Here is a 15,464-nt window from a genome sequence, read left to right on the forward strand (position 1 = left end):
GTCTCTCTCCTCTCATGCTGCGCAGCCAGCATTTTTAGGATTGTTAAATGACCACAGTCCAATTGCCTGACCATAGTAACACTCATTAACGAGACATGTCTGGCTGTTCCATCTGAAATCCTCCACATCCCACTTTTTCGTCTCAGTACCAAAGTGGTGTTTGATGAGGTTTACATTAAAGGAAGTGTGCATAACTCTGTGTTGTCTCCTCTTTGTCTTGGTACTTGACTGGTATGTGTATGCATTTCCAATATGAGGCTGATATGTGTTTATGTTACCCAAATGAGGATGTGCGCTCCTAGTTGGTCTCTTCTTCATCCCAGTGTTAAAGTGGTATTTCTTGGAGACATTTTGGAGGGAAAAATAGGGAAAGGGCTGACAGTAGTCTGCAAAGGCTTGAGGGATATGAGCTGCATTCTGAAAAGGGAATGGGGGATACCATGTCTCAGCAAAGAACGTCCTCTCCCCACTCCCCAAGTTCCCTCCACTCAGGTGATCCTCCCTCGACTTCTGAGAATGGGTCTGCGAGAGGATGGGCCTGGTGTTGAAGTGCTTCCCTTTTGATTCTTGGGGATATCACTCTATTAGTGGATCTGTCATTTTCAAAGAAAATCTGGCTGCTGCGGAGCTGCTTGCTTGCTAAAAGGATGAAGCTACGTGCGTGGAAATCCTGTACATTCCTCATGTATTGATGATTGGGTGGACGAATTGTTGAACTTATCCACGTACGGGAGGGCCATTTTCAAGCACAATGGGGAACCTTGGAGGTTGTGGTGTCCTTATGCAGGGCAGCAAGATTGCTTATGTTGTAATCCAAGTCTAAGTGACAGCCAAGATGGCAACTTCAGAGTTGTGGGAATCAAAGTGGTGTGTAAACAAGGGACCCATTTTAAACAGGGATTGGGCACTCCAGAAACTGAGGATTCAGTCGGTAGATTGGGAGGAGGAGAGAGAGAATGGAAAGATACTACTATACCAAGGAGATTCAAATGATGAAGCGAGACCCGCGTGTACATGACTCATTGTGCCGGTTTTGTAACCAAGATGTAGAATCTGTGAGACATTTAATCACTGAATGTGTGGCGATCACAGGGCAGCGCTCCTTGTATTTAGCCCATTTTGCACCACTGTCTGGAAACATGGAGGCATGGTGGAGTTATTTGATCGGGGGTTGCAATACTCAGTTAACCTGTGCCACAATACATTTTATGGATGCTCTGATGTTAAATAACGAGGAGCAGTAATATTTAATAATGTCAGAAATAAAATGACAAACATCTCAGGTGGATGAATTAGAAAGATCTAAAAAGTGATGTTTTCTGTACGGATGAACTGTAACTTAAAGTTTTTCTTTTCTGTATCAAAACTAATGTAACAATAAAAAAAAAAAAAAAAAAAGAAAGATACTAAGCGGAAGGTGAGCCACAATGTAAGCTATACCAACAGTCTTTAATGAAAGTGGTTGTTTTAGCACTTGGAGAGAAAAGGGAGTAGAGGGAGCCACCCGCCCCTCTGCTCCCCGCCACCTGGTACAGCTGTACCGCTCCTCTATGCCCCTCCGTATCCTACCCCCGCTGAATATAAATTTTGATGTTATCACTGTAAAACGCTCTGTTATGCATCTGTAATGTTTTACACCTCTGTAAAGCGCTCCGTTATGTATCTGTATTGGTGTATACCTCTGTAAAGCGCTCCGTTATGTATCTGTATTGGTGTATACCTCTGTAAAGCGCTCCGTTGCTTCCCGAAGCTAGGTCTGCGTTCAATAAATACCATCATAATAATAATAATAATAATTACAAAAAATAATAATAGTGATCAGTTGTGGTTCATTTAGAGAGGGCTGAGGAGAGAATATTATATGTACGTTTTGTTTAGCACCGTGGTAGTAACGAACTAATACATTATATCTTGGATTTATGCATCCTTTTGGTATTCATGATGGCCCTCTTTTCATTTTTTGCAGATTTAAAGGGATGTACATGCACACAATTACACCTGAACTGCCATAGAGTCATTATCAGCATTTCCAACCACATTTCTCAGTACCTGCACAGATGATTCTCTAAGCAGAGAGAGTGGGGTAGATCTCTTTTCTCCGCAGGAGACTCCCTCTGGAATGGTCTCCATGCCCGTCTCAGGCTTGAGCCAGGTCTCCTTAAGTTTATGGAAGCTCCTCAAGACTTTCCTTTTCTCTTCTTCCTTCCCTCTGCCCCTCCCCTGCTAACACCAAGCCCCCCTGCCAATCCACCCCCCTCCTCACACTTAGTATGTGGACCCTCAACCCCTGCACCCCATGCAATTCCCTGGCACTTGCGCTCCTGGCCTCCCCTTTGTACTCGCCTAGCCCTTGTACCCCCCTTTCACTTGTAACCCTCTCCTCTTTACCCTGCACTTCCGTTTCCACCCTAGCACTTCGCCTTTGCACAGTCTGGCTCTTCCCCCACCCCTCGCATTCCTTGTCACTACACTTGCATGATCCAAATGTCACAAGGCTTAGTAGGACCGTTATTGTTATCTTTCTCCCCTGTTGCCCACTTTTTGTCTTGTGGTGCTTTGAAACACCATTTGTTGTATGGGCGCCTTACAAATATCCAATAAATAAATAAATAGCTTTAGGAATCTCATATCACCAGTCTCAGGTCAACCCGCATTGCTTACCATATTGGAAACGCTCAGGGTCATCAGCTTTTCACTTTACAGGCTTGTCCATTGCATGAAAAACAAAAAGGTGCCTGTGGGGAAAACGCACATTAACCAGGTGAATATGTTCTCATTTTCACTTGGACCTTTTCATTTACATATAATTTATCAGACACACAATGAAGTAACCACAGAGCCTTCTTTGCTTATTACAAAAATAAATCTATATCTATTGTTTACCCCAAATTTCTCAGTTTCCATCACAGACTAAACATACATATAATGTAACAATCAACAAAAAAAGGATTAGTTATTTATTTGTTTTTTTATTCAGTGCTTTTTCAAAAATGCTGTAATTAGTTAAATAAACAGTTACAAAACATAAGAGCGAACAGAACGAACAGAATGAGCAACCTGAAGTACAAATTGCATTATAGAGGATTCAAGAAGGTATGCTTTAAGCGATTAATGAAAAGATGAGAATGTGAAAGAAGAATGTATGGAAAAGGGAAGAGAGTTCCAGATCTTTGGGGCCAAAAGTGAAAAACACTGAATAGAAAATTGTGCAAAAGGGGACATAAAACAGTTAAAAAAATAAAGAGTAAAGAAGATCAAAGTTTTAAAGTAGGTACACAAAGAAAATACATAGGTAGGCGCACAGCCCTGGATGAATTTAAACACAATGGGCCTCATAACGACCCTGGCATTAACCAATGGCGCTATTAGCTATTAGCGCCATGGTTAACGCCGGTAACTTACCGAATCTGCCATGGTGAAATGGGGAATTACTACCCCATTCCAAGGTTGGCGGGGCGATAATTCCCCATTTACCATTGGCCCTTCCCCATTCCAATTTTTGACCCATAGGGCTCAATGGGAATGGGGAAGGCGGTAATTACGGTACCGCAAAATGTGGTACTGTAATCACCTTCAAGGTCCCTTTGCGGGTCCCGACCTTAACGGCTGGTATAGACCAGCCGTTAAGGTCGGGACCCGCAAAGGGACCTTGTAATCAGGCGTTAAGGGATTACCGGTACCTGTACCCTTAACAGTACCGGTAATCCCTTAATGCCAGGGTCATAATGAGGGCCAATAAACAAAAAACAGAACCCGAGATGGGCATTTATGATACCAATGGATGGCCTAAAAAGACGGATATATTAGATAAGAGAGAGGAAGGAAAACAGCAGAAAAGAGCAGTAGTCAAGTCATGAAAGAAACAAAGTTAGAATAAGAATGTTTATTACAGAAAAAGTAAGGATGGGTCGAATTTGATGGATACTATAAAGCGGATAGCAACAAGTAGAAATCTAATTAGCAAAAGAAAGATGAGGGTCAAAATGACAACTAAGTTGCAGGCAAAAAAAGAAACCGGAAGAGCGTAATTAGAAAATAGATGATGAGCGGAAAATTAATCGGGAGATGGTGCAGGAAAAAAGTGAATCTCAATTTTAGTGATGTTACGGTGAAGGGAATATGAAAACATCCAACATTTCAACGTGGATAAACAGTCTAAAAGGAATGAGTGGAGTAAGTCAGTGGAGAAAAAAAGAAAAGCAAATCTGAAAATCATCACTGTAAAACAGATACAAGAAACCAAATGATGGATAATAAAAGAAAGAGGGAATTTAAACAAAGAATAAAGTAAAGGGTAAAGGACTGATCCTTGTGGGAGCTCAACATGTTAAGGTAATGAACATGACCCTTTAGTAGCCCATGAAACGGAGTATGTACAATTAGAGGGATAAAAGGCGAACCAGGAGCGGACAGAACCAGATAAATCAAGAGCACAAACAACACACCAAAAGCAAAGGTGTGATGGATTACCATCTGGCAAAGGTGTAAAAGCCTTGGCTTTTAAATTATTTTTTAATGATCAAATGATTTGGGTAATCCATCCCAGAATGGGTGGTCTGCTAATCAGACCCTTTCTTCATTCAACTCCATGCCAAACACATTGTGTACACCTGTACCCTGCTGGCTCAGTTTCCTAAGCTACAGCCCCTGCTCTCCTGTAGCACAGAGCAGGTTCTGAGATCACACACCACACCCAGGAAATCATATTGACCAATCCCAGCTCCTGCACAGTCCCATTTCCATTCCAACCACCCTGAAAAGACCCGGATGTAGCACGTGCGCACCTCCGATTCCTGCGGCTTTCGGGAACATATTGTCCTGTGTGGGGAGCTGTGCAAACACATTTGTAGCATGTTAGAGAATGGCTGCTTTTTTGGTAGTTCTGAAAAGTGTTTTTTTATTTTTGTAAAGCGACATGTAAAGAAACACCTTTTTGTGTGTGTGTAGTAGTTGTTGGGGATTGCTCTCTGCTTTTCCTCCTTACATTATTACATGAGTTTCTGCAAATTACATTTTACATTGTGGAACAGAAGTCTAATTTCAATAGGGGAAAAATAAATATCAGCTCCACTGACAAACATCACACTAGAAGCACTAAGGTTGTCATGGGCACAGAAGAACATCCTAGCATGGAGCAGAAAAGCAGATTTACACCTGAATCGATAATCCGTAGTCCCATTTCCATGACAAGCATATTAAGAAAGACAGCATGTAGCACGTGCGCTTTCCCCAACTATCGCGAGGGCCGTTCCCCAGTAAAGCAGGGTCAGTCCTTCTTCCCTTTCTAATAGTCTTTTCCCAGCACTCCCTCATTGACTACTGTTAAACGGTCACATACGCATCCACCAATTTCATCCAAGAATTCTGCATCTAACACTATCACCTCTGTTGAACAGTTAATTCCAACCGTTGAAGATGCAGATGTAAAGTGTCCTGTAAATGAAAAGCGCCTGCACTAGAAAGTACTGTAAAACGATCTATGCGTTCTGCTCCCACATACATCGGCATCGCTACCCATCACCACGCCTCGTAAGTATCAATACATTTTGTACAGTACATTTGCAACTGTGTTATAAGTTCGTTGCACCAGGGTACCTATCACTGAATCTCCATAACGTACTCAAAATTCATACTCTTATTTCTCCCATCACCCACCATGAAATGGCTCCTACAGTGGTAGGTGCTGGCAAAGCTCCCATTTGCCCATAGCAGACATTGTTACATGCAAATGGTTACTCTGTTCTTTTGTTCCGTGAATTTCACGATGCTTTCCCCCATTAACGCACCTCCTATCAAATTTGTAAAAATTGCACACAAAAGGATCTATCAGCGTATCCCACCAAACTAAGCCAAGTGCATACATTGTATGCATTACAACGGTTTCCTGCCACTTACCTTTCACACTTCATAGATTACAACATTACTTAAAAAAGAAAAAAATGTATGTGTGCGTTGACAACAGTAACAATCATAAATGCGCATAAGGAAATTAAAGACCGGAAACAATGGCGCTACTCCTGTAGCAAGCATATATATGCAGAGAAGTACATGCAAATGCACACACAAAAACATTCTGCTTTGCACGCTGTACATCTTTCCGCACCTTTTTGTCATCCTTCCACAATGCGAAGTACCCATTCATATCGTGATTCAGCCATTTATACACACACACACACTTTCTCTTCCTGCCAAGACATCCCCTATAGTTTAAAAAATGTATTGTACAAGTGTAAGCACTATGCCATTGGCCATCATATTTTCTTACCATCTTCTTATACAGAAGCAGTACCCACCTCTCCCCGGAAAGCCACTGGTGTGTGCACTTGAAAATACAACCTGCAATAAAGCTACTCTCACCAAGCAACAAAGTAAGTAGAATACCATCATAGTGTTCTACATCGTACTGGAAGAGTGCACTATTGTTGTATTGTAGCATACAGATTTGCGGAAATCCACTAGTATGTACTTCATTGTTACTCATGACACCTCTACAGGTGTTTGTTATGGCACCACCATTAGACTTATCCCCACATAGTAAGATACTGTCCCCAACCGAAAGTTAGGGGCCATTACACAGTGGCACACTTCCATTTATATGCCTACCCACCTATTGACCCACTCATGCACATTGCACACATCTACATTTGAAAATCAGCATACCCACACTTCCGTTTCTTCGCCAACAGCTACTACACAATGCCTACCAAAGTGCAACTCCGTAGAAAGCAACGCAGAAATAAAGCCACGCAACCTAAAAACATAGAAAGTAGCCAGCGACTACAAGCAGAACTTCTACAGAAAGTTGAAAGACAAGAGCTAATCCAGTCACTAAGGAAAACAGATGCATCTACCAGTAAAGACAATGTAGTTCATCTGGCAAAATGTGAGAAGGAAAACAAAAGCACTAAAAACATTGCAGCACACACTACTGCTAACAGAGCATGTAGAAGTGGTAATGTAACCACAAGCAAGCATTCCAAAAAAAATATTTTACTAAAAATGTTCCACCACAAAGTCCTTCAGAACCTTATAAATAGAGGGCAGAAATAACATTCAACCCTCAGAACCTGCCGCAGAAAAGTCATCCTGGAAGCTCTTGAAGACAGTGCAATGAGCATGAAACAGAAATTGTTTATAGTAATTTTGAACAGAATGAAACAACTAACAACATTAATTGGTAAATTGCAAGCACTACTTTTAAAAACAAATGCAATATCAGCATAGATACCTTTGGCCACATCTGTACAGGTGAGTGGAGTCACACCACCAATACAGAGCCATACTTCAATGAAGAATCATACAAACAAGAATAAACAATCTAAATTGCCTTACATCAGAGTGGGCGAGGGTATGAAAAGATACACAATACTATAATGGAAGAAGAAACACTGCTTTCAGAAATACCCCCTTCAAACTTAGATGTCACTCTCCATTCCACCAAACCAACACGCCTCACCTACAAATGGCCTTGCACATCAATGTGTAACTTTCGCCAATGCTTAATCAAATCTTTGCAGCAGTTCCTCAATCACTATGTCAAAGGCAATGAGAAAAGAAAAAGAAAACTACTACAAACTATGTATTCCTGTCCAGTGCGCAACTACACAGGACTGCAAGGCCCTTCCTTAGCCTGTAATTCTGGACCTGCTTGCAAAAGCACCTTCCACCATATCAAAATGTTAGCAACTCACCATTCAACAGTCAGAAATCTAGTTTACAAACTATACCATGCAAAAAGCCCAGCTTTAGCACTGCAACATTTATATGATATTCTCCTACACAGTACAGCCAAACAAGTGCTCGAAGAAATAGAGCACATCCAAAGGAAATATTGTGGAACTGAAGAGCACTTACAAACGCCAGCATTTTCGGACAACAGTACGGGCAACATTGCAGCTATCAACTTTTTATATCACACATACAGAAAAGAAATACAAAAGTTCAAAAGCACATCTGCTGAACTGCCAAACAAAGTATGTGTGTGTTGTCATAGAACTTTCTATAGAAAGAGCACCAAAACTATAGATAAAATGCAGAAAATAGAAGACAATGAGGAATCCCAATGGTTTCAATTAGCTCTGTACCTTATAGCTGAAAACAAATACAGAATTACGAACTCCTCCATACTGGGCACATACTGCACTGCAAAACTTGACAATAATCAAATGCCTACACAGGCAATCAGCAATCATTTGGAAGTTTTAGCACTGCCAAACACACTGGAGCAGCTTAATTTGTATGACAGCATTATAATCCAAACAGTACACCCATTTCAAACAAAAATACGACTTCAACCGAAAACTGCAAAATTGCCTCCCACCAAATTACTGAAAGCCATTTGTGGGAAAGTAGTTTATTTGCCATTAGATCCGAAAGAAAATGTAGAAACTCTACGAGTAGAAAGGCCAATAGAAGAATCTTTGATTATACTAGTAAATGGTGTACCTACAAAAGACCAAAAAATGTGGCGGCAACTAGTGGACTTAAACAAAGTAAACCACAAAGAATACTACAAAGAAATATACGTGGAAGAAAACCTGAGCGAAACGACCAAAATAATTCAGGACTCCTCAACAACTGGCCAATTTCAACATCTACATCCAACTGCAGCCTCCAATATTTTAGACCACTATACAATTCACCCACTGCACTCAAAAGACACCATAGATGATGCACTACAAACATATCAAATGTGGCAAGCCAAAGGAGCGTCAATCAGTATTATGGGGAAAAAAGTGTAGAAGCACGAGCCTTTCCTCTAATCTTCCCGACTGGAAAAGGTGGAAGATATGATGACAGATGCACACAAATAACAGCATCAGAATACCGCTGCTTACGCATGTATTCTTAAGACCCTAGATTTAGACAGAATGTGGATTCCATATTCCACCTCCTCTTTGAAAGTGAACTAGCAACGCTATGTTATGGAGTTGCACACACATTGAAAACAGGTTTGCAACTACTTCAAAAGGTGCAAAACAAGGACGAAGTTTTACAGTCAAGTATTACAAATCTCTTGGCAAACATGAGTGGTACGAAAAGGTACTGGTTCCGACGGCACGCAGATGTACGGTGTATGCTACGCGACCTTGGTCCACCCTCATGGTTTGTCACTTTAAGTTGTGCAAAGTATGCATGGGAAGACTTGCACACTTTCCTATGCATAGCAAACACAAACAAAACAGGTTTAGACATGAAAACACAGGAGAACTTTGGTAGCTTGATCCTGTAAATATTTCACGCTACTTCCATCATCGCTCGCTTGCATTGCTGTACTTCATCTGCAATAAAGCACTTCCTCCCCTCGGAGAAGTGAAATACTTCTTTTGGAGAAAAGAATATCAAGCCAGAGGAGCACCACATGCTTTTGTGGGTTAGAAATGCTCCTAAATTTGGTGAGGAGAGTGATGAAACTGTTTTGCATTTACAAATATGTCACTTGTGAAATACCTCCAGAAACTACACATAGTGACCCACATGCACACATTTTGCAGTTCCAAAGACACAAGTGTGGCAAGTATTGTCAGCGCAAATATTAAAACAGAGACAAATACTACACCAAATGCCACTTTGGTTTCCCTAGACCAGTTTCAGCAACAGTGCAAGTAAACAGCTTCATGTCTTCGATTCGACACAGTGTGAAAGGGAAATCTCCTAAGAACACATACTACATAAAAAGGAGCGAAGCATCAAAGTACAGCAATGATTACATTGCAATAATTGCCCTCCTATGGAATGCTAATGTTGATGTGCAGTACATTGCAGACAATTCTACTGCAGTTGCACAATATGTCACAAACTACTTAACCAAAGCAGAGAAAACAGAGCTCAAAGACCACTGGGATGACATATCATCTGACAAAACACTGTCACAAAAATTATACAGCTTTGGCATAAAAATGCAGTCCCATAGAGAATGTGGCTCCTACAAAGCCGCAGACTGTTTAACCGGCACCGTCTTATATGGGAAATCTGAAAACATAGTGTGGTTAAGCCTTGGTCCTGCTGCATCCAGAAAGAGAGTACTGAAATCGTACGAAGACACACAAACAATAGCCAAAAATGATCCCAACAGCCAGGACATTTTGAAAAACAACTTATTAGACACATACTACCCAAACAGGAGTATTACTTTAGAAGCCATGTGCCTGTGCCAGATAGCCCAAAACTTCCCATACAAAGTAACATTAAACCAGATGAGAAAAAAGGTCCATACAGAGTGGAAAGTTGTGAAGGTAGCATGGTGAAATTTACCAAATGCAGCCTCATTAATCATATTAAATTGTCCTTAGAAACTCCTCAACATAAAGAACTGTACTACATGGCTCTACTGCAACTTTTCAAACCATGGAGAAAATAAGATTTATTAGCCACCCACGCCTCCTATGAAGATGCTTTCAATGCAAGTGAAAGTACAATTACATATGGAAATTTTACACGGTACAAAACCATACTAGACAATGAACTCCAACAAGAAGAAGAATTTCAAGCGCAACTAAATATAGAGACTTCTGAGAGCAGTGAACCTTCTGTAACAGGCAGCCAAGAAGCACTTGGACAGCCACTCATAGCAAATGAGGCAGAATTAGCCATGACGGAAGTAACCACCGCCATGTTTCAGCATGAGCAATCTGCTGAAAATTTGGCTGTACTGAAATCCCAACTAAACAGTGAGCAGCGTACCATTTGTCTAGAAGTAAGTGAAAAAATTGAACATGGTATACAGCACGAAAGTAAAACTTGCACTTGTGCCAAACACAAACCTGTACTGCTGTATGTAAGTGGTGAAGCTGGGTCAGGGAAAACATTCTTAATAAAGATTATCAGCAAATACCTTCAACAATTAACAAACAACAACCTTTCAGCTGTTGTAACCGCCCCCACAGGTTTAGCTGCCTACAACATAGGTGGAGTCACTTTACACTGATTACTACTCCTTCCAGTAGAACACAACAAATTAGAGTACTCTAAACTTTCAGCAGAACCTTTAAAACAAATGAAAATGCTCCTAATAGATGGGGTGAGCATGGTTTCTAACCTAATTTTGGCTTTGATTCACATCCGATTACAAGAGGTCCTTAAAACAGACTACGAAGAACGGTTTGGAGGAAAACATGTCATTGTTTTTGGAGATCTCCTCCAATTAACACCAGTCAAAAGTGAACCAATCTTCAAAGCTTTAGGACACAAAGTGTGCCATAAAAGTCTTGGAAGCATTGGGAATGTAAATCTCTTACAACATTTCCAATACAGAGAACTAACTCAAAACATGCGTCAGTCTGCAGACCTCACCTACGCCAACATTTACAAAAACATACAGATTGGTGTACTATCAAAGGAGGTGCAGTCTACCCTCAACACTAGATGCATCCATGAGCTGTACGGGTGTAAAGACATGTGCTACTGATGTCTTGGAACAATTAGCTCACAAAAATGTCACCTGTGTGTCCTTAATGCCAACTCTAGCAAGCCGTGCGCAATTCAATGCAACAATGCTAAAAACAGACAACCAACCACTAGTGAAAATCCATGCCACAGACAAACTAGACGTACACGGTATGATAATACCTATGTGTCAACAAGCCATAGCACAACTAAATACCTTAGAAAACTCTACCTCCAACACAGATGGTTTAGACAAAACTTTAACATTATGTGTGAACTGTAGAGTAATGCTAAAGTGTAACCTTGACGTTGAGCAAGGTTTAGTTATTGGACCACTTGGTACAGTGGATGGCTTCCACACATACCAAGGGGACGACAGCATTCAGTTTGTCAACATCCAGTTTGACAAATGTTCAGAAATTAAAAAGATAGGATGCACAATGGCTCGATTCCTTCTTTTCAAATACATGTATGTACACAGAGAACAGTTTTCTCTGTTGCTATCTTATGCAGTAACTATTCATAAATTGTAAGGTCTAACCTTAGATCAAGCATTGATTGATATTGGCAGCACAGTCTTTAAAGAAGGCATGAGTTACGTAGCACTGTCACGGCTACGTACACTGGAAGGACTACGGGCCTTATCACGAGTTGGGCGGTAACGCCGGCACTATTAGCGCCGGCGCTAATAACCCTACGCCAAACCCCTGGCGCTATTATCGCCGGATCACGGGTTTAGCGGAACGGTTATTGCCCATTCCCCATTGGGCCCATTCGGGAATTCCTCATTCCCATTGGGTGCAATGGGGAAAATTTGTGCTATTACCGCCAGTGGATTTCGCACTGATGGTAAATGCACTGAAAATCAGCAATTTTGCCACAGATTTCCCCCCAGATCAGAGCTGGGGGGAAATCCACCAAGGTCATGATCTGGCAGACCCTTAAATGCGACGGTAATAGTGCTACCACCGCATTTAAGGGTTACCGCCAAACTCGTGATGAGGCCCTATATATAGTGAATTTTGATGCAACTGCAGTCAGCGCAGACATTCCTTGCATCGTAGAGTACAATAGACTACGTGCACTCTACATACCCCATCTGAAAAGGTGCCCTGTTCCTCACAAATCCAAAGTTTTGAAAAGAAAGGTCATTTAATCAGAAGTGCTAAATAATTTGGCAACAGTACCACCAAAGAAATTGAAATCAACTCAGACTACATCAACTACCAAAAGCACAGACAACAGGGAAAAAAAGACAAGACCTACCCAACTCCGGACACAAAAAAGTACCTCTTCAATCACACCACAGACCCTTTCATCAAAGTGCTCAGACACAGAAGGACCTGGTCCATTCAAATTTTCTACTACAACAGGTGTTAATTGCTAACAATTAATGTTCTATTCCAAATGCCAGCCATTGTGGAACACAGACCAGTTGTGTTTGCAAATGCTCTTCCTTCACAGAAAGGCAGTAAGTAATCCAGACAACATTTACAGTGTCTCAGGAGTAAGACAAAAATTGGACTACTGTGCTGGAATGGTAAAATTTATGTTAAACCGACAGGAAGATCCACAGGAATTTCTAATGTACTTACTACAAATACTGGAAAGGAAAAACATACTCTTTCACATTTCCTACATGTGGAAACATACATGCAGTCTCTGCAACCATGTCATTCAGCAGCAAGTCCCCAACAAATGCTTTGTCTATGTACCAATACCTAACTGTGACTCCATTCCATTTCAGCAACTGGTGCAAAATGCAGACCATACCATATTGTGTACATCGTGCAATTCTGATAATCGTTCGACACCACATATACGCGCACATAGTCAATATGTAATTGTAATGCTCTTAAAATACAATGCCGATGGAACCAAAAACACCTGCAAACTTACTGCCTTCACACATGGCCAGGTATCACTTGGCAAGAAAACCTTCACAACAGTAGCCATAATCTACCACACAGGCGAACAACCAGTGGAGGCCACTATACCGCATACATTAGAAAGCAATGCTCATGGTGGGAATGCAATGATACTTCCATCATTCCAAAGCAGAGATTACCTGCAAATCTTGCAAATGCCTACTTAATATTTTTGCAGCCAAAATGTAGGCATTGATGTACACAACTACTATAACTTCCTCACCAGCACCAACCAGTACTCTCCTAATGGCACAAATAAAGAATTACCTTCCACACTGTCGACCTAAAGCAACTTCGCATACAGCAAGCATTCAAGAAATGCATTAAAGTGTGTGTTGTATAATTTTATCCCCAACGAACCCATTAAGTACACTCAGACAAAGAATACGTGTGCACAAATGACAGTAGCAGTATTTTCCACATGATACGTAATAGGGAAAGTACTAATTATGAGGGTTCAAAACTATCCTCAGTAACCTTTGAAACCACCAAGTACACAAATGAGTCACGGCCTCTCTAAGAATACTCATGCAAATGATATACATATGGAACTATCACTAAGTAAACCCATAATTGTATACCACCACTTCCGAATGCACACAGAGGTGCAAGTTGCAACAGGAATTCACAAGCTTGTAAACCTACCCTATAGAAATAGGACACTGTAAACAGTTAGAAAACGCCACCTGGTATCTAACTGCAACCAGAATACTGCAATGTGATTTGCTGCATCACAACAAACCAACTCAACCTGCAACAACGACTGTGCTACAAACATATCCTCAAACACTTCCAAAGTATGAGCAGTTACAGTACACCAACAGGTACCTAACTACCGTCACAATTCTGCAGTAGCACAGTACAATGCCACAATACTTGCAAAACACCAGCGGCAACCAAACACATAAGGAAACAGTGCTACAAAAATTGAAGCACGTAAACATTTAACGTCTATACAATGCCACCCATCCTACCAACATGTATAGGCCTGAAATCCTAAACCATTACATTTCCACCTACTTCAAGAGTACACCTTAAAAAGTGCTATGACCACTCCAAACGTTCCTGTAATTCATTGTGCACCATAGCGGCAAAGAAATGATGACGTTTTTATTTTTTAATCAAGCATGGATTTGTTTTCCCCACAGACCCAATGATTATGCAAAGAAACACAGGAACTACGCACATTGCACAGTACACTGGTTCAAAGCATAGTACTTATGAAGTACTAGTTATGAGGGTCCACAAAGTAAATAAATATATGCAATGTAGTGGACTGCAAACTAACGAAATACCTGCTCTAAGCTATTCTGTTCTCTTTTCTCACAGATAATTCAGAAAAGATTACTACTTTTCACATTCCATACACAAAAAACAGCACAGGCCCTACCCAATCCAAACAGTAAGTACGCAATTATTGGTATCATACTTCTCTACAATGTCCACAGTCCACTGTGTGCACTTCTTTCTGCAATGCACATAGCAATGCCACAATTTGCAATGCACAACAATATTACACTACACAGCTTGTGCCTACGCCCTAACGCTTCACTACACCCAGTACAGTGTACGGGCTCCTGCCATGCACTCAATATTGTACACCCTGCCCACAACTGCCACTGCACTGTACAACTATGCATGCAAACATCTATCCTTGTACGAGAAACCCCACACATAACACAGCCACTTACCCCTTAGACACTGCAGTTGACATTGCCTGCCATTCCTTCCACACAATACATAACCTGTTTGCTACGTACACTGTTCACCTAAGCCTATATTAAGTTGACACACTCAACGCACTACACTACAGTAACCTACCCGATGATCTGCACAATCACAACAATGCAAATTGATCAATGCATCCATATATCTTAAGAAACTGTCCTAACTGCTGCAACATTTGGCTCCTCCCACTCTACTGGCACCATTTCGGCCATTAAATAATTTTAATTGTTATGTATACCATTTCAAAAGAAGGTCTACAACACAGATTTCCCTGCAGCACACGGTACAAAGCTCGGCGGCAGCCATATTTCAAACACTGTGTTACGCCTTACATTTTCAAACTTCTGTGTCCCTTTCTTATTGTAAAATGGAAACACCATTTCAACACCATAACCTCCTTACAATGTTTGAAGGACGTACGCA

Source organism: Ambystoma mexicanum, chromosome 2q (assembly GCF_040938575.1).
Source record: "Ambystoma mexicanum isolate Mex_15411 chromosome 2q, UKY_AmexF1_1, whole genome shotgun sequence".
NCBI classification, from domain to species: domain Eukaryota; kingdom Metazoa; phylum Chordata; class Amphibia; order Caudata; family Ambystomatidae; genus Ambystoma; species Ambystoma mexicanum.